This window comes from Nerophis ophidion, linkage group LG09 (assembly GCF_033978795.1).
Source record: "Nerophis ophidion isolate RoL-2023_Sa linkage group LG09, RoL_Noph_v1.0, whole genome shotgun sequence".
NCBI classification, from domain to species: Eukaryota; Metazoa; Chordata; class Actinopteri; order Syngnathiformes; family Syngnathidae; genus Nerophis; species Nerophis ophidion.
This window is the reverse complement of record NC_084619.1, coordinates 16,799,973-16,821,991: the sequence shown is the minus strand read 5'-3', so window position 1 is coordinate 16,821,991 and position 22,019 is coordinate 16,799,973.

Here is a 22,019-nt window from a genome sequence, read left to right as displayed (position 1 = left end):
CTTGGCATTAAATGTGGGTGGAGGGAAAAGCTGGATGCAAATATAGATACAAATGTACATACAAATAGCCAAAATAGTATGTTAGCATCGATTAGCTGGCAGTCATGCCGCGACCAAATATGTCTGATTAGCACATAAGTCAATAACATCAACAAAACTCACCTTTGCGATTTCGTTGAAAATGCATCTGCTTTGAGTGTCGCAGGATATCCACACATCTCTGTGCCATGTCTGTCGTAGCATCGCCGGTAAAATGTGCACACCAAACGAGGGACTTTCGCATCTTTTGACACTGGTGCAACTTAAATCCGTCGATTGGTATGTGTTTGTTTGGCATTAAATGTGGGTGGAGGGAAAGGCTGGATGCAAATATAGCTACAAATGAGGCATAACGATGCAATATGTACATACAGCTAGCCTAAGTAGCATGTTAGCAAAATTGTACTGTTGTTACACCCTCCGACAACACAGCGACGAGGCATGATGTCTCCAAGGTACGGAAAACAATCGAAAAAACGGAAAATAACAGAGCTAATTTGACTTGTGTGTAATGTGTTTGAGAAAATGGTGGATTGCTCCCCATTGTGACGTCACGGGTGAAAGGTCATTGCTCCGACAGCGAACAATTATAAGGCGTTTAGATCCCCAAATTCACCTTTTTAGAGTTCGGAAATCGGTTAAAAAAACATATGGTCTTTTTTCTGCAACATCAAGGTATATATTGACGCTTACATAGGTCTGGTGATAATGTTCCCCTTTAATGTACATCCGTCCACCAAACACTGGCAAGACTGTCTGGCTTTTTTAACATTTCTTTTAAGTTGCGTACCGTGTAAATGAGGGAAAAACACAGGAAACAAATTAAATAAAAGGCAGTGAAACAATGATAATGATAAATAAACACCATAATATACAGTATACTTATTTAACAGAAACCACAGTGGCAAAATACCAATAACCTGGCCAAAGGAACAAAACATTTGGGGATGGCCGCGCCAGCAACCTGAGGGTTCTTGGTTCAATCCCCACCTTCTACCAACCCTGCTACGTCCATTGTGTCCTTGAGCAAGACACTTCACCCTTGATCCTGATGTGTCCTGGTTAGCGCCTTGCATGGCAGCTCCAGCCATCAGCGTGTGAATGAATGGGGGAATGTGGAAATAGTGTCAAAGCGCTTTGAGTACCTTGAAGGTAGAAAAGCTCTATACGAGTATAACCAATTTACCATCCGTCTCACAAAAGAGACATTAGAGGAGATCTTTACTTATTTGGGAATTTTGCCTGTCGTTCAAACCCATTATAAAATACATGAAAAGGGATGGATTTTTATTTTATACATTCTAACTTGTAATTTAACGTAAGTAAAATTCAGTTTACAGCAGGGACAAAGGGTGGTCCTCTATTCTGCCCATAAAACCCAATAAATAACCGTCCAAAAATTGCCAACTATACTCCATTTACATGTCATGACTTGAATATTAACCAAGTACTAGTGATATTGTTATTATAAGCCCCAACACAGACAAACTATTTATAGCGGCAACGTGATCACCCAATTATGCGGCTATGTTTACACCATCGAGTGGTCAGCTGTTTCCTCGCTTCCTTGCTCCTTGGAAGTTTATTGTAGATCATAACTCATGCCCGAATCGTATAAGACTGAGGCAAATTTCAACAAGTTGGTACATTTTGACAGCCAACTTAGACCCGTTATTGACGAGAATGACACGAAAAGACGCTTGGCTCCACCTCCCTTTTCTTTGGCGGGATTATGAATCATTCTCCATCAAAAATGAGATCAGTCAGCTTCCTAATTACAGCAGACTTTGTACAGTAAGTGATGTTTTATCATGTTTGTAGGCTCTAATGAAGTCTGAAGTGAGTAGTATTCTGTCAAGTTTTTTTGTGTGTGTGTGTGTGTGTGTTTGTGTGTGTGTGTGTGTGTGTGTGTCTTTGTGAGTGTGAAGTTCACTGCATTACGATTTACTTTTTGTTTTTGTGCGGAAAAATAGACACATATACACTTTTAATGTGACCAAAGCTGTAAATTTAAATTATTTAAGGTATTCTGTTTTAACTGTTTCACATATAATTTGCAATTTGTTATAAAGGCTCCCAAAATTTAAAAAATAAAATAAAAACATGAACATCCTGTGCATCGCTAATTTTCAAATGTGCATGTAAAGCGCTCCATATGCACTATGTAAACAGTTGTTGTTTTAGTATAGTTACTGTAATATCATTAGTTATGATTTATGCATATTCAGTGTGGATGATATTCGCTCTCAAAACATCTTTATATGTTTCTCTGTGTCTTGCCTCTGTGGAGAAACGCTGAGAAACTTCCATTAATAATTTACCTGACACAAATGCATATAAGAACAATCAAGTTAACTCCATACTGTAGCACCAGATTTATTATTTATTTATTGTTCTTAAGTAGACTGCCAGTAAAATAATGAAAACATAATTTTTGTATAAAAAAAAATATATTTTAATATGGATTCTAATGGATTCTGAAACCCTAATTTGGTTTTTCAAGTGTTTTTCTAGTTAAACTACTGATGTCTTTAATCGTATTTTTTGATATTTCATATACAGGAGCTGATTTACTAAAGATTTGTGTTTATTAAAACACGTGCAAACTTGATAACACACGCACAGCTGATCTGCTAAGCTTGTGTGCAGAGGATCACGTCTCTTAAAATAGAAACATAATGCATTTAGCACGTCTGTCTTCATGTATAAGATGCAAATATAATCATTTATCAATTAATCAATCAAAGTTTATTTATATAACCCTTAATCACAAGTGTCTCAAAGGACTGCACAAGCCACAACCACATCCTCGGCTCAGATCTCACATCAGGGCAAGAAAAAACTCAACCCAATAGGAGCAACCGGTGCAATGGATGTCGAGTGGACCTAGTTAATAGTGTGAGAGTCCAGTCCACAGCAGGGAATCATCTAGAATGTAAAAAAGTCAGCAGCGCAGAGACGTCCCCAACTGATGCATACTGTTACGTCTGTTCGGCATTGTGATGCCGGGTTCGATTCCCTCGAGGATGCGTTATGTGAACACAGCAAAGGTAAGAATATAAACAATTTATTTAACGAAAATGATCTATGAAACAAAACACTGGTGCTAATAAAAAGGCAAACCAAAGACGCTAGCAAAAAAGCTAGGACATACAACAATGAGAACTAAACTGGCACGTAGGCACATAAAAGAGCAAAACAAAACATACAGCATGAGAGCTGGAATGAGAAAAGGGTTTAGCGTGAAAAGCTAGCGAGAATATACATACGATGACAAGAGTGCAGACGTAACTCATTGCGTGAAAGCAAATTATGAACCCAGGCTGAACAAACAAAAGAGGACGGCTTATAAAGTGACGGTGATTATTTGTAGCAGGTGTGCGGGGCGTGAGCAGCAGGTGAACTGATGAGTGACCATGGTGACAAAGCAAACAGGAAATAAGGAGTCGGAAAAATATACAAAATAGAAAAATAAATAGTCTGGATCTGAGCAGCAGAGCGCAACACACACACTGCAAAAAGTCAGTGTTCAAAAACAAGAACAAACATACAACAATGAGGGGTATTTTATTTGAACTAAGCAAAATTATCTGAACAAGAAAATGTGGCTTGTCAAGACTTTCCAAAACAAGTAAAATTAGCTAACCTCAATGAACCCAAAAACACCTTAAAATAAGTATATTATCACTAGTATCAAGTGCAGTTATCTTGATGGAAAAAAAATATGAGACCTTTTTTCTCAATATGTTGAAAAATATTCTTAAAATAAGTAAATGCTAGTGCCATTATCTTGACATAATGATATGCGATCGGCATTACATTTCTTGAAACCAGCAAACTTACACTAAAAATTAGTTTATTTTTCTTAATGGAAAGGCAAAAAGGCAACCGCTTGTTACTTTCGGGGTCTCCTAGCCGCTCATATTGTCTAAAAATGCATTTTTCCATCGACAACATGACATCATCATGCCAAGTGCGTGCTCTTTCAGTCAATTAGTGCGCAAGGAATATATATATATATATATATATATATATTTATATATATATATATATATGCAAATACAGCCTGGCCCCCAGCCAATTTTTTCTTTATTGTAGTTTTGAAGGATCCATCTGAATGTGCATGAACTATTTCTGTTCAAAATAGTTTGAAATCTCACACGTGTAATGTTTAAATATTAACTGTCCGTTTACTGTACTGTGCCAACTGTACTACTATATGAGTACGTATTTTCTCTTCTTTCATTGAAAATAAAAAAGCAAAGCCCATTTGGCTGTCATCGGTTTTAATTATGAGACACAATTGTGTCAATCATTATTTTTTGTTCATGCTTGAAATAAGTAAAAGCAATACTATACTTGTGAGTGTTGATAACACAGCTTTGCAACAGTTGATATTCTTATTCCCAGCGTGTTTTACTCAATATAGGTCATAGAATCTCTGCAACAAGATGTAATATCTTACTGAGATAATTTAGAACCAAATCGCTTAAAACAAGTAAAACACTCTAACATAAAATATGCTTAGTGAGAAGAATTATCTTATCAGACAGAAAGTTAGCAAATATCACCCTTATTTGAGATATTTAATCTTATTTAGATTTTAGTTTTTGCAGGGTAAGGAGTGGTCCACCCCGGGTCCCGACTTTGAACAGCTAGTGCTTCATCTGTGGTCAACTGGTAACCCTGCTGCTCATTCCAGTTGAATAAAAAAATGCCCCAACCAACCTGCCAGCCACTATTTAAAAAAGTATGGTATTCTGCATGTAGTTAATCACGTAAATACTGTACCACTCGATATTGTGCGTTATCCATTTTATTCAGTGCGTATCTCTGTGCCTTTGACACTTTTCATTTTTGAAAAGGCAGGGAGGACTGTTATGTAAAAGGGAGGTGCGGTAATGTCGAAGAGTTTTCTGAGTGCTCCTCTTCACACTGCAGTGACTTCCTGTGCATCTTCGTCGAAGGTGACTGACAGCCAAAGTGTGACGGTGCAGCATGTTCACAGAGCCTCCCCTTCCTTTCTGACAGAGGACACAGACAGAGCTTTTGACGAGACATGACCCCTCTGAGAGTCGGATACTGCACTCTACTCATTCATGTAAGGCATGTAGCCACTGTGGAAATCCTTAAAGGCCTACTGAAATGAGATTTTCTTATTTAAACGGGGATAGCAGGTCCATTGTAAGTGTCATACTTGATCATTTCGCGATATTGCCATATTTTTGCTGAGAGGATTTAGGAGAGAACATCGACGTTAAAGTTTGCAACTTTTGGTCGCTAATAAAAAAGCCTTGCCTTTACCGGAAGTAGCAGACAATGACGTCACGCGTGTGAGGGACCCTCACATCCTCACATTGTTTATAATGTGAGCCTCCAGCAGGAAGAGCAATTCGGACCAAGAAAGCGACAATTTCCCCATTAATTTGAGCGAGGATGAAAGATTTGTGGATGAGGAAATTTAGAGTGAAGGACTAGAGAAAAAAACAAAATAAATAAAAAGTAAAAAAAACAAAAAACGATTGTACTCGGAGCGATTCAGATGTTTTTAGACACATTTACTAGGATAATTCTGGGAAATCCCTTATCTTTCTGTTGTGTTGCTAGTGTTTTATTAGTTAAATAGTACCTCGTATTTGGAGGGGTTTGTCCACGGGTGTGTTGACGCCAGTCTCTGAGAGAAGTCACGAAGCTGCAGCAGGACAGAAGCTCCAAAGATCTCCAGTAAGAGGCGACTTTTTACCACAATTTTCTCACCGAAACCTGCCGGTTGACAAGTGGTCGGGATCCATGTTCGCTTGACCGCTCTGATCCATAGTAAAGCTTCACCTCGGGGAATTTTAAACAAGGAAACACCGTGTGTTTGTGTGGCTAAAGGCTAAAGCTTCCCACCTCCATCTCTATACTTTGACTTGTCCATTATTAATTGAACAAATTGCAAAAGATTCAGCAACACAGATGTCCAAAATACTATGTAATTGCGCGATGAAAAGAGACGGTTTTTAGCCGCAAGTGGTGCTGCGCTGATATGTCCCCTCTAACCAATAACGTCACAAACACGCATGTCATTCCGCGATGTTTTCAACAGGAAACTCCGCGGGAAAAAAATTGTAATTTAGTAAACTAAAAAGGCCGTATTGGCATGTGTTGCAATGTTAATATTTCATCATTGATATATAAACTATCAGACTGCATGGTCGGTAGTAGTGGGTTTCAGTAGGCCTTTAAGTGTTCTAAATTTGGTGATTGCATTATTACATGGAGTTGGAATCATTGCCCGAGATGTCTGCATCTACACAAGGCCAGACAACACTCAAGTCAAACAGCAGTCTGCTATTGAAAAGAAACAGAGGTTGTATTCCTTGTGAGGGCAGTCTGGATGACGATAACATGATTATAGCAGACTTCCAGCTGGTTAACCGCCAGTGTGGTCATTGAAGTGATATCAAATTTTCCGGACAAAACGGTATCAGTTGCAACCAGAAATTTAATCATATCCACTCGGGGAATCAGTGTTGAAGGAACTGTCACTCCTAATACTCTTGAAATAAAACACTACCCAAACAACAACATGAATGTACCGTATTTTTCGGACTATAAGTCGCAGTTTTTTTCATAGTTTGGCCGGGGGTCCGACTTATTCTCAGGATGTGTGAAATTATTAACACATTACCGTAAAATATCAAATAATATTATTTAGCTCGTTCCCGTAAGAGATTAGACGTATAAGATTTCATGGGAATTAGCAATTAGGAGTGACAGATTGTTTGGTAAATGTATATCATGTTCTATATGTTATAGTTATTTGAATGACTCTTACCATAATATGTTACGTTAACATACCAGGCACCTTCTCAGTTGGTTATTTATGCCTCATATAACGTACACTTATTCAGCCTGTTGTTCACTATTCTTTATTTATTTTAAATTGCCTTTCAAATGTCTATTCTTGGTGTTGAGTTTTATCAAATAAATTTACCCAAAAAATGTGACTTATACTCCAGTGCGACTTATACATGTTTTTTTTTTCCTTCTTTATTATGCATTTTCGGCAGGTGCGACTTATCCTCCAAAAAATACGGTACTATATCAATCAATCAATCAATCAATCTATGTTTATTTATATAGCCCCAAATCAAAAATGTCTCAAAGGACTGCACAAATCATTACGACTACAACATCCTCGGAAGAACCCACAAAAGGGCAAGGAAAACTCACACCCAGGGGGCAGGGATAATTCACATCCAGTGACAATGCTGACTATGAGAAACCTTGGAGAGGACCTCAGATGTGGGCAACCCCCCCCCCCCCTCTAGGGGACCGAAAGCAATGGATGTCGAGCGGGTCCAACATGATCCATGATCCATGATCCATGACCCATCAAGAAGGCACACCAGAGATTGCACTTCCTGAGAATACTCAGGAACAACCACCTCTCACAGGAACTGCTGGTGTCCTTCTACCGGTGCTCCATTGAGAGCATCCTGACCTACTGCATCTGCGTGTGGTTCAGCAGCTGCACGGCCGCAGAGAGAACGGCGCTCCAGAGAGTCATAAAGACCGCCCAGAAGTTAATCGGATGCCCCCTCCCCCCCCTGGCTGACCTGTACAGCTCCCGCTGTCTCAGGAAAGCACAGAGCATCCTGAAAGACCCATTCCACCCCGGGCACAGCCACCTGGAACTGCTACCCTCAGGCAGACGCTACAGGGTGCTAAAAGCGAGCACCAATAGACTAAAAAATAGCTTTTACCCAAGAGCCATAGTAGCACTAAACAGGCACTGAGTGTCCATATGTCCATATGTCCATCATGTCCTCATGTGTAATGTTTAAATGTTTTTCTATTTTTTTGGACTACAATGTGAAATAATGTTTTATGTATGTATACATAGATACATCTGTCATCTCTATCTTTTTTTTTTTATTTATTTTTTATTTATTCATTTATTTATTTATTTTTTATTTTTTTAATTTATACTACCATATTGTATATGCACCTTAGGAGGAGCTGCTCCAATTTTGTTGTTCTTTGAACCTGTTCATTGCAATAATGACAATAAAACTCTATTCTATGATACTGTGAAAGTTCAATCCATAGTGGCTCCAACACAGCCGCGAGAGTTCAGTTCAAAGCGGATCCAAGACAGTGGCGAGAGTCCCGTCCACAGGAGACCATCTCAAGCGGAGGCGGATCAGCAGCGTAGATATGTCCCCAATCGATACAGGCGGGCAGTCCATCCTGGGTCCCGACGAGCGGTCCATCCTGGGTCTCGACTCTGGACAGCCAGTACTTCATCCATGGTCATCGGACCGGACCCCCTCCACAAGGGAGGGGGGGACATAGGAGACAGAAAAGAAGCGGCAGATCAACTGGTCTAAAAAGGAGGTCTATTTAAAGGCTAGAGTATACAGATGAGATATATTTAAAGGGTTTGAAAGAGCAGCTAAATCAGTTCTGTGGAACCTCCAAAGTGGAATGGTTGACTTCCATGTACTGCAAATTCATTTTGTAACAAGAAATCAGTATTAATTTTGACAGCAAAATTTGATTTAGTTTTAGTCATAGTCTTTTGACTAAAATGTAATTTAGTTTTAGTCATAATTTAGTTATTTCAATTGTTTTAGTTTTAGCCGACAAAATATCATAAGATTATAGTCGACGAAAACTACAGTAGATTTAGTCGACCAAAAGGGTAATATGTAAACTTTCCCTTCAATTTATTAAAGTCAAAGCAAAACAGCGGAAACATTACCGATTCAAGTCATATTTTGATGAAAATCATGTCTCAAGTTTAGTATTTCACGAGTAAGCCGTGTAATAAACGGGATAACGTCGAGTGAGTTGTATGTTGTGGAAAATGCTTACCTGTGTGTGGATTTCGGGGTGATTCGACTGTAAATGTCGCTTCAAGTTTGTTGTGTTTTTCCTTGTAATCCTCGCGCTGCATTTCTTATACTGCGTCTTGTTATCTTTGACGTCAAATATAAAATTTCCCCATATGTCCTCTCTCCTCTTCCTCCCCGGCGTTGACATGTTGTCTTCTGCAGCGGGTCAGTCTCAAACACAGACTACGTTTACGTAACTTCCTTACCACGTCGCTCTGATTGGTTCTCTTCCCAACTCCTCCCGCCTCTTCCTAACGAAATGAGTTCCGATTGGATCTCGTCTCTGGCAGACATTTTCGTCTCGTTTTTATTCGTTGACGAATATGTCAATACACCTCGTCATCGTCTTAGTCCACGTAAATTATTTTTCATTTAGTTATTGTCTCGTTTTAGTCAGAAAAAAAAGGTCGTTGACGATAACTATGACGAAAATTTTTCGTCAACAAAATTAACACTGCAAGAAATGATGTCAGGCAAATACATTTTTCCAAGGCTGACTTTTACCCCTTTAGGGACATTAAAGGCCTCCTGAAACCCACTACTACCGACCACGCAGTCTGATAGTTTATATATCAATGATGAAATATTAACATTGCAACACATGCCAATACGGTCTTTACCGATGACGGCTAAAAGTCGGCTGCTTTAATCGCATAATTACACAGTATTCTGGACATCTGTGTTGCTGAATCTTTTGCAATGTTTTCAATTAATAATGGAGACTTCAAAGAAGAAAGATGTTGGTGGAAAGCAGCGTATTGCGGCCGGCTGTAGCAAAACCAACACAACCGGTGTTTCTTTGTTTACATTCCCTAAAAATGACGGTGAAGCTTTAATATGGAACAGAGCGGTCAAGCGAACATGGTTCTCTACCACATGTCAACCGGCAAGTTTCGGTGAGTAAACTGTGGTAATAAGTCGGCTCTTACCGTAGACATTAGCGAAACTTGTGTCGTTCCTCCTGCAGTTGTCAAAGAGACAGCTGCGGTCACCACACCCCTCCGACTTTCAGGTATGACTATATAACTTCACTAAAACACTAGTAACACAATAAGAAGATAAGGGATTTTCCAGAATTATCCTAGTAAATGTGTCTAATGACATCTGAATCGCTCCCACTGCCCTTGTCTTTTATTTTTTTTCTTCTAATCCTTCACTCTCACTATCCTCATCCACGAATCTTTCATCCTCGCTCAAATTAATGGGGATACAGGCAAGGCTTTTTTATTAGCGACCAAAAGTTGCGAACTTTATCGTGGATGTTCTATACTAAATCCTTTCAGCAAAAGTATGGTAATATCGGGAAATGATCAAGTATGACACATAGAATGGACCTGCTATCCCCGTTTGAATAAGAAAATCTAATTTTAGTAGGCCTTTAAGTTTTAATTATCTTCAAAGATAAAGAGTACCATATTTTCCGGACCATAGGGCGCACCAGATTATAAAGCGCACTGCCGATGGTCTATTTTCAATCTTTTTCCATAGGTCTATTTTCAATCTTTTTCCATATAACAGGCGCATTAAAGGAGTCATGTTTTTTATATATATATATATATATATATATATATATATATATATATATATATATATATATATATATATATATATATATATATATATCCATCCATCCATCCATCCATTTTCTACCGCTTATTCCCTATATATATATATATATATATAATAATTGAAAACACATCATGTGAAGTGAAGTGAATTATATTTATATAGCGCTTTTCTCTAGTGACTCAAAGCTCTTTACATAGTGAAAACCAATATCTAAGTTACATTTAAACCAGTGTGGGTGGCACTGGGAGCAGGTGGGTAAAGTGTCTTGCTCGAGGACACAACGGCAGTGACTAGGATGGCGGAAGGAGGAATTGAACCTGCAACCCTCAAGTTGCTGGCACGGCCGCTCTACCAACCGAGCTATGCTGGTTGGTAGTGGTCTACACAACATGTAATACTGGTTCTTTGGTCAAAATGTTCAATAGACTATGTTTTACAGATCATCTTCAAGCCGCTTTCTCACAGTCGCTTCCGGATGCACCGTTTTGTGGGCGGTCTTATGGATGTGGCTCACCTTCGACAGCGTCTTCTCCCCGTCATCTCTGTTGTAGCGGTGTAGCGTGCAAGGACAGGAGCGGAAGAAGTGTCAGAAGATGGAGCTAACTGTTTTAATGACATTCAGACTTTATTTCAATCAATAACGGAGCAGCATCTCCTCATCCGGAAACAACCACACCCGAAATGTGTCTTGCGAAAAACCGTTCGACAGGAAATCTCTAATAACTAAAGTTTTTTGGGTATATAATGTAAACTCACTACACCAGTATGTTTTAGCGCTTTTAGGGCGAGTTTACTGACAGATATAAGTATAACTTTATACTACTTTATATTTGAAATGGCATCAGCGGTGGATGAATGCCCCATGACAAAAAGATAGACGATAAAAGAAAAAGCTTATCGACTACGGTGTCGGTGCGAACTACAGAGGACATAGACATTTTTTTCAGGGTTTATGCACATCCAGAATACAGATCATCAGGTACCAGAAGAAAAAAAAAAGTTGCTCTTGCATATTATTGCGAAACAAAACGCCAGATAATATGTCTTACCTCATATACACACCATAATAATACTTATATTGAAGCACAGTACAATCCTTCAAGCGGTGCAGCTTCATAGCTGACCAAAGTCGTACTAAAACATTTTGATCGATTTTTGAACACTATGTGTTATGTTCTATATTTTCTATGGAACATATAAAATGTTGGTGTCGTTTACTTGAGTCATATTGCCCTCATTGCAATCCATATATATATCTCTAATGTTTGACCGCCATCTACTGGTCACACTTATTATTACACCATGTAATAAATTAAATTGCTTCGAGGGCGGTAAGCAAAAGAAGAATTATTTCGTATAATAGGCGCACCGAGTTATGAGTCGCACTGTCGAGTTTTGATAGAAAAAAATATTTTAAGTGCACCTAATAGTCCGGAAAAAACAGTATATAGAAGTCCTTAGGTTTTTGGAGGGCTTATAAATATTTTGGATTCACATTTGTTGTTTTTTTTTTTGCTCAACTATATATATTGGAATGTGGGATCCATTATTTTAATTTGTTTTAACTTTTAAATGAACCTAAAATATGACCTATTTATCTTTGTTGAAAATATTGGACACAATGTGTTGTCAAGCTTATGAGATGTGTTGCAAATGTGAGCCACTGTGACACTATTGTTCTTTTGTTTTGTATGTTAGTTTTTTTCTAAAAATGGCTGCGACGATAATGTCTATGAGGGATTTCTAATCACTATTATGTTGGAATTTTTTTTATTAATATTGATACTGTTGTTGATATTTTGTTTGGCTACTTTTGGATTGTTTTGTGTCAAGTTTGTGTTTCCTCTCAATTGCTCTGTTAATCGCTATTCTTAATGTTGCTGGGCCGGGTTTGGTTTTGGAATTGGAATTGCATCATTATGGTATTATTGTGTATAATTTTGTTTAATTTATTAAAACGATTTTTTTTAAATAAAAATAAACATGCAATGTTTGGAATGTTTGACCCTTTTGATGGCCTTTTAATATGTTGATATAAAATAATGAAATAATTTATGTTTTGCAAATGTATTTGAAAAATGAGACATCAATTGATCAAAAGGTTAAAATAAAAACAACATAAAAGCAAAGGTGTAAAAATAAAAAATACTATATGTTTGGTATTTTTGCTGGCAGAGGTTGATTGGGAGATTTGAGAAATTAAAGTAAAAAGAAAAAAATAGGAATCCAAAATATGTTTCTGGCCTTTGAAAAATAAAGGACTTATATATGTCCCTTTGGCTTTGGAGTAATGTGGAATAGCTTATAGTGTATCAAACACCTGTTAAATAATTGAACATTGCAAATATCGAATTTCAATGGGAGAAAAAAACCCTGTAAAATAATGGAGTAAAACAACACAAAATATGTCCAAAACAGGAAAAAAAAATCGCTCCTCCCTTGCTATAGCGCTGATTGACCTGACCACACCTGCCTCTGTTTGGTGATTAGGACAAGCACCTGCTGCCAATCCCTCTCATGCGGTATAAAAGGGATGGATGGAGGGTTTATTCATTACAAGAGCAGTTATGTGTTGACATCACAAAAAAAAAGTAGAAGAAAAAGCAAAACACTCTTAAAGGTCATTCTGACTGAGCCTAATTATCAAGATATATTGGTTTGACTTTGGAGCATTTTTTTTTTTTTAAGAAAAACTCCAAGTTGCTAATTTTTTGGGGTCATTCAAGTTTGGGGTTTCCTTTGAAGTTTCATTTTAAAGCAGGATGTATGCACTTGCTGCATGTTAGCTATTAAATGTTGCATTGCCGCACTCGCACAATTCAGGCTTTTTTCATACGACGGCTGTATCTCAGGATTTTATGATCTTTGTGTGACAGCTCTCTTCCATCCTCTTTCTCTCTACCTGCCTGATTTTAAGACTATCTGACACATTTGCCATTGCATAATTCATCGAGGAACTAATTACCCTGGCAGCTGTTACAAAAAAAAACGTCGTCTCTGCACGACTGTGGCAGTAGCTCATTTAAATTTCCAGCGACTGGGCACTGAAGTGAATACTTGGGTGTAAATGAACACTGGAAAAAACGTGAACTGCACATTACGAATAAAGTACATTATTTAATCAAACACCATTTTTTATTTAAATGATCCAGGACTACTGCAGAGATGAATGTTTATTTATGTATTACTTATTACTAATTGCAGCAGGTTCACACCAGTCAAAACTCAAACAACTGTTTATAAAGCCTTATTTTCCACTCTGGGGAAATATGTTATCCTTACTTAATGGGATTGAATCATTTAGTCCAAGGGTGTCCAAAGTGCGGTCCGGGGGCCATTTGCGGCCCGCAGGTCATTTTTTAACGGCCCCACGGCACATTTGAAAAATATGGAGAAAAAAATAAATAAAAAAGTGGTATAAAAGAGCAAACAGGTGAAATGTAACAAGAACATGTTGCAATGTTTACTCTAATAACACAAAGCTGACATGCAGGCTGTTTCTTTCTTTAAAAAAAAAAAAAAAGTGAATCAAAATGAATTATAAATTATTGACCAATTCAAGGCTCCAATTACGTCACATTAAATATTCCACTTTGAGATATTTTTGGAGGCAAATGTTGCATATTTTGTGTTTGACATATAAAAACCTGAGCTGTTTTTTTTTTTTTTTAATAAAGAATGGCCTAAAACGAACAAACAAAAAACCTAAACAAAAAAAACTACTTATAATTGACGGGTGGATCTGAAGTTGATCTCGAGAACATTGTGCTAAAAGTAAACAGTAAAAATAAAAAATGATGATTTATTTTTTAACACTCTAATGAGTAGGACCCTTTTGGATCTGTGTGTTTTGTTTTTAAGTGCCATTGCACAAAAAATAATAGTGAATTAAAATCAATGGGGTTATGAGTTGTTGACCTTTTTCTGGCTCCAATTATTATATAATCTCAAACATTCTACTTAAAATTTCTATTAGGTGAAAATATTGCATATTTTGTCTTTTTTTTTTCAATAAAAAAACATGGTTTTCTTTGACGAAAAGAGCATACAATATAATTTATTACACTGGAATAAAAAATACAATATAACATACATCCATAAACATGGAAGCATGTGAAAAAGTGCAATTTATTTATCTGTACAGTAATGTATTTATTTATATCTGCACCTTATTGCTTTTTATGTATCCTACTCTACCAACAGCTATCCATCCATCCATCCATCTTCTTCCGCTTATCCGAGGTCGGGTCGCGGGGGCAGCAGCCTAAGCAGGGAAGCCCAGACTTCTCTCTCCCCAGCCACTTCGTCTAGCTCTTCCCGGGGGATCCCGAGGCGTTCCCAGGCCAGCCGGGAGACATAGTCTTCCCAACGTGTCCTGGGTCTTCCCCATGCCCTAAACACCTCCTTCGGGAGGCGTTCGGGTGGCATCCTGACCAGATGCCCGAACCACCTCATCTGGCTCCTCCCGGATGGCAGAGCTTCTCACCCTATCTCTAAGGGAGAGCCCCGCCACACGGCGGAGGAAACTCATTTCGGCCGCTTGTACCCGTGATCTTATCCTTTCGGTCATGACCCAAAGCTCATGACCATAGGTGAGGATGGGAACGTAGATCGACCGGTAAATTGAGAGCTTTGCCTTCCGGCTCAGCTCCTTCTTCACCACAACGGACCGGTACAACGTCCGCAATACTGAAGACGCCGCACCGATCCGCCTGTCGATCTCACGATCCACTCTTCCCCCACTCGTGAACAAGACTCCTAGGTACTTGAACTCCTCCACTTGGGGCAGGGTCTCCTCCCCAACCCGGAGATGGAACCCCACCCTTTTCCGGGAGAGAACCATGGACTCGGATTTGGAGGTGCTGATTCTCATTCCGGCCGCTTCACACTCGGCTGCGAACCGATCCAGTGAGAGCTGAAGATCCCGGCCAGATGAAGCCAACAGGACCACATCGTCTGCAAAAAGCAGAGACCTAATCCCGCGGCCACCAAACCGGAACCCCTCAATGCCTTGACTGCGCCTAGAAATTCTGTCCATAAAAGTTATGAATAGAATCGGTGACAAAGGGCAGCCTTGGCGGAGTCCAACCCTCACTGGAAACGTGTCCGACTTACTGCCAGCAATGCGGACCAAGCTCTGACACTGATCGTACAGGGATCGGACTGCCACAATAAGACAGTCCGATACCCCATACTCTCTGAGCACTCCCCACAGGACTTCCCGAGGGACACGGTCTAATGCCTTCTCCAAGTCCACAAAGCACATGTAGACTGGTTGGGCAAACTCCCATGCACCCTCAAGAACCCTGCCGAGAGCATAGAGCTGGTCCACAGTTCCACGACCAGGACGAAAACCACACTGTTCCTCCTGAATCCGAGGTTCGACTATCCGGCGTAGCCTCCTCTCCAGTACACCTGAATAAACTTTACCGGGAAGGCTGAGGAGTGTGATCCCACGATAGTTGGAACACACCCTCCGGTCCCCCTTCTTAAAGAGAGGGACTACCACCCCGGTCTGCTAATCCAGAGGTACCGCCCCCGATGTCCACGCGATGCTGCAGTCTTGTCAACCAAGACAGCCCCACAGCATCCAGAGCCTTAAGGAACTCCGGGCGGGTCTCATCCACCCCTGTGGCCTTGCCACCGAGGAGCTTTTTAACTACCTCAGCAACCTCAGCCCCAGAAATAGGAGAGTCCACCACAGATTCCCCAGGCACTGCTTCCTCAAAGGAAGACGTGTTGATGGGATTGAGGAGGTCTTCGAAGTATTCCTTCCACCTATCCACAACATCCGCAGTTGAGGTCAGCAGAACACCATCCGCACCATACACGGTGTTGACGGTGCACTGCTTCCCCTTCCTGAGGCGGCGGAAGGTGGTCCAGAATCGCTTCGAAGCCATCCGGAAGTCATTTTCCATGGCGTCCCCAAACTCTTCCCATGTCCGAGTTTTTGCCTCTGCGACCGCTGAAGCTGCACACCGCTTGGCCTGTCGGTACCTGTCCACTGCCTCTGGAGTCCTATGAGCCAAAAGAACCCGATAGGACTCCTTCTTCAGCTTGACGGCATCCCTGACCGCTGGTGTCCACCACCGGGTTCTAGGATTACCGCCACGACAGGCACCAACTACCTTGCGGCCACAGCTCCGATCAGCCGCCTCGACAATAGAGGTGCAGAACACGGTCCACTCGGACTCAATATCCAGCACCTCCCTCGTGACATGTTCAAAGTTCCTCCGGAGGTGGGAATTGAAACTTTCTCTGACAGGAGACTCTGTCAGACGTTCCCAGCAAACCCTCACAATGCGTTTGGGCCTGCCAGGTCTGTCCGGGATCCTCCCCCACCATTGCAGCCAACTCACCACCAGGTGGTGATCGGTAGAAAGCTCCGCCCCTCTCTTCACCCGAGTGTCCAAAACATGAGGCCGCAAATCCGATGATACAACTACAAAGTCAATCATGGAACTGCGGCCTAGGGTGTCCTGGTGCCAAGTGCACATATGGACACCCTTATGTTTGAACATGGTGTTTGTTATGGACAAACTGTGACGAGCACAGAAGTCCAATAACAAAACACCACTCGGGTTCAGATCCGGGCGGCCATTCTTCCCAATTAAAGCCTCTCCAGGTTTCACTGTCGTTACCAACATGAGTGTTGAAGTCCCCCAACAGCTAATGCAACGAAATGTCGTCATTTGTACTGTAAAGTTCAAATTTGAATGACAATAAAAAGGAAGTCTAAGTCTAAGTCTACAACTTAAATCTTTAAAAACGTCATATCGACAGATAGTCCTAATGTTGATCTAGAGATTTAAAACTCGAATAATAATAAAAATAATAATACTGAATAATGACACATTTTTAACATTTTATTTTCACCAAAACCCTTTGGGGCCCCCCGGCTCAAGCCTGAGTGGAGGCATAAATGTGTATTTTTTATACATATATTGTATTGGTTTTTAAAATAAATGGCCCCCGTTTGGTTTGATTATTTCATTATTTGGCTTTTAACACTATGTAATTTGTGTGGTCCTCTGTTGTTCTCTGTGTTTTTTATACATTTTCATTTCTATTTTACTGTTTTAATTGCTTTTACCCTTTAAAATAGTTTTTAATCATATTTATTTTTATATTGTTTTTATATTGGTTTTATATTTATTTATTTTTTGTTTTTATTCAGTCATTTTTGGAGCATAATATTGTTTTTAACATGGCTGTGCAGCACTTTGGAAACGTTCTTGTTGCTTAAATGTGCTATATAAATAAAGTGGATTGGATTGGATTGGATTGGATTGGATTGGATTCAGTGTGCGTCCCTCAGTGGAGAAAGTTTGGACAACCCTGATTAAGTCAAACCCCTCCTCCAAAAAAATGTATGAACATTTTGAACCTAATCGTCCTTGCCCAGCAAAAAGTCATTTTCATTTGCAGCTCTAATGCTGAAATAATTGTGGTCTCATTCTACAGCTCTTAAAAAAAAAACAGCATGCTGTATTGAGGGCCCACCGGTGTGTGTCTCTGAAGGGGAAATGCAATATACAGTATGTATTGATTTTAAATGCACCATTGCACGAATGCATAATGTGGTAAATAACATTGAAGATAAGCTCCAGGGGGTCACTGCGTAGAACTGATTTGTGTTTGATAGATAACTTATTCCAAAGCGTGTGTAATTAGACTCCATTTTTTCTTAAACCGTGCAGCCTGAAGTTTTTTTTATTTTTTTTATTATTAGAACTTGTAAACAAATGGCAGTGCCTGCTGTGAATGTAATTATGAGTAATTTGCTCCTTCTAAATCAAATGCAAAGCATATACTGCGCAATTCCGCACTCGCCAGTACTTTAAAAAACACCGGAAGGCATAGTTGGCTAAACGTGGGATAATTCAATGAAGTCAGCCGGGTAGAAATTGTAAAATATAGATTAATGCAACCTGGTTCACCACCAGTCTGCCTCCAGGTGATCTGTAACTCGGTTATAATGACTAGCACCTGCAACAAGTCTGACCCACGGAGTGAAATTAAATCTAAAACTGAATTTGGGGACTAGTTGCCTTTCACCTACAACAAGGGTCCCCAAACTTTTTGACTTGGGAGGCCGCATGTGGTAAAAAAAAATTGTCAAAAGTTTACATACACGTGTGAAGAACATCAATCGATCAATCAATGTTTATTTTATAGCCCTAAATCACAAATGTCTCAAAGGACTGTACAAACCACAACGACTACAACATCCTCGGAAGAACCCACATAAGGGCAAGGAAAACTCACACCCAGTGGGCAAGGAGAACTCACACCCAGTGGGACGCCAGTGACAATGATGACTATGAGAACCTTGGAGAGGACCACAAATGTGGGCAACCCCCCCCCCCTCTAGGGGACCGAAAGCAATGGATGTCGAGCGGGTCTAACATGATACTGTGAAAGTTCAATCCATAGTAGCTCCAACACAGCCGCGAGAGTTCAGTTCAAAGCGAATCCAAGACAGCAGCGAGAGTCGCGTCCATAGGAAACCATCCCGAGTGGAGTCGGATCAGGATCGTAGGGATGTCCCCAATCAATACACAGGCGAGCGGTCCATCCTGGGTCTTGACTCTGGACAGCCAGTACTTCATCCATGGTCATCGGACCGGACCCCCTCGACATGGGAGGGGGGGACATAGGAGAAAAAGAAAATAAGCGGCAGATCAACTGGTCTAAAAGGGAGGTCTAATTAAAGGCTAGAGTATACAGATGAGTTTTAAGGTGAGACTTAAATGCTTCTACTGAGGTAGCATCTCAAACTGTTACCGGGAGGGCATTCCAGAGTACTGGAGCCCGAATGGAAAACGCTCTATAGCCCGCAGACTTTTTTTGGGCTTTAGGAATCACTAATAAGCCGGAGTCTTTTGAACGCAGATTTCTTGCCGGGACATATGGTACAATACAATCCGCAAGATAGGATGGAACATAATGTCATGGCTGTCTTGAGTGTTCAATAATTTCTACGAGGCTTATGTTTTTGTGATAGAATGATTGGAGCACATACTTGTTTGTCACAGAAAACATTCATGAAGTCTGGTTCTTTTATGAATTTGTAATGTGTCTACTGAAAATGTGACCAAATCTGCTGGGTCAAAAGTATACATACAGCATTGTTGATATTTGGTTACATGTCCTTTGGCAAGTTTCACTGCAATAAGGCGCTTTTGGTAACCATCCACATGCTTTTGGCTAGCTTCTAATTGAATTGTTGACCACTCCTCTTGACAAAATTGGTGCAGTTCAGCTAAATATGTTGGCTTTCTGACATGGACTTGTTTCTTCAGCATTGTCCACACGTTTAAGTCAGAACTTTGGGATGGCCATTGTAAAACCTTAATTCTAGCCTGATTTAGCCATTCCTTTACCACTTTTGATGTCTGTTTGGGGTCCTTGTCCTGTTGGAACACCAAACCGCACCCAAGACCCAACCTTGATGCTGATGATTTTAGGTTGTCCTGAAGAATTTCATTGCCCCATTTACTCTCTGTAAAGCACCAGTTCCATTGGCACCAAAACAGGCCCAGAGCATAATACTACCACCACCATGCTTGACGGTAGGTGTGGTGTTCCTGGGATTAAAGGCCTCACCTTTTCTCCTCCAAACATATTGCTAGGTAGTGGCCAAACAGCTCAATTTTTGTTTCATTTGACCACAGAACTTTACTTCAGAAGGTCTTATCTTTGTCCATGTGATGTGGGCCGTAGTGTGGGGACTAAAAATTGAATTCAAAATGTTCTAAAAAAAGTATTGATAGCAAAGGAGGACCCTGACATAAACAATAACACTCACAATGTTAGGAGTACAGGTTTTAAACATTTATACATCGACTGAAACGATACCAAGTAGAAGTACCGCATCTAGTTGATAATACTGTTACGCCTCTGGACTCGCGTTCCTCTCCACTCTCTCACTCACAAGTTAACACAACTGAGACTGATGAGGACGCTGCACGCTACTTAGACCAGCACGTCTTGCGTTCTAGTGCCACAACATAGCCATCTGTATAGTACAGTAAGCCCTCTCTAGCTCCTCTTTATGTGCCTTCTTGTTCTTTGAGTTTCCTCTGATGCTCATGGTCTTGTGTCCTGTTTCGTCGTCCCGGAGCATTCCTCTGTTCCAAGGATTCGAGCTGTGCGTCTCGTCTCCCCAGACTTCCCCTTGACTTCTTGCTGCTTCCCTGGATTCGACCTCTTGCCTGTCCACGGACTTCGAGGCATCTATCCTGCCTTTAACCTCTTGCCTCCCCACGGACTTCCAAGCCAGCCTCGCCCTCTTTGGACTTCCGCATTCCTCTCAACACGCACCTTCAACACTTGCCGGTAACACTCTCCAGTTAGACGCATCACATAGTCCCACACCAAGTATTTTTTTTAATTACATACTGTGACAGTCTCTTACTCTCGTCGCTCGGGTTCAGCGGACCACCAAGGAAGGACATCTCTTTAGCAGGTTTGACTTCTTTATTTTGCAATAAAGCTTGGCTGCAGTTTGGATTGCTTTTCAGCTCCTTCCTCCACTACTCGTTCGCCGGTCACTTTTCAGCCGTCGTCGTCGTCTGCTTTCTGTCGCTCTTGCTCTTCACGCACTGCATCTGCTGCGGACACTCCAACTCCTTCTCTGATCTCTCCTCCTTCTCCCCTTTTATACAGCAGGAGGAGATGAGTTAATTGTGTGCAGGTGTGTGTGCCACGCACCTGATTTAGATTGTGGAGGCATTGCTCCCAGCAAGCCCCGCATCTACGTTCCACCGCATCCTACGCCTCCTTGCCGCCATCTTGGGCAGGGCAGCGTGCCCTGCCCTGCCGTCGGCCCGTTGGCTCCGCCTCTCCACACATACCTCATATTATATTAATGATAAATACGTCCCTACCTCAGTGCTGTCTTTTTCTCCCCCGTACCATTACAACTACAATGATTACATAGACATTTTTTAATCGTTACAAAATATTTTTTCCTTCTTTTTTAAATCATATTTATTGGATAATCTCAGTACATATGTCCCTGGACATTGGAGGACTTTACATATGACCAATGTATGATCCTGTAACTTCTTGGTATTAAATCGATATCCGAATTTGTGGTGTCATCTAAAACTAATGTAAAGCATACAAACATCAGAAGAATAAGTGATTATTACATTTTAACAGAAGTGTAGATGGAACATGTTAAAACAGAAAATAACCAGCTATTAACAGTAAATAAACACGTAGATTAATAACCCCTTTTCTACCACTTGTTCCTCATAATTTTGACAAAATAATAGAATGGGAAATGACAGAATATGTTACTGCATATGTCAGCAGCTAAATTAGGGGCCTTTGTTTACTTACTTAATGCTAAAAGACAAGTTGTCTTGTATGTTCACTATTTTATTTAAAGCCAAAATTTTTCTTCAATTGCAATCAGAAAAATATTTTTTGTACTGTAAGATTATTTGTGAAAAGAAAGCCAATATTGTAATGTTTTGTAGTCCGCTTTATTTAGAAAATTATCAAAGTGTCAAA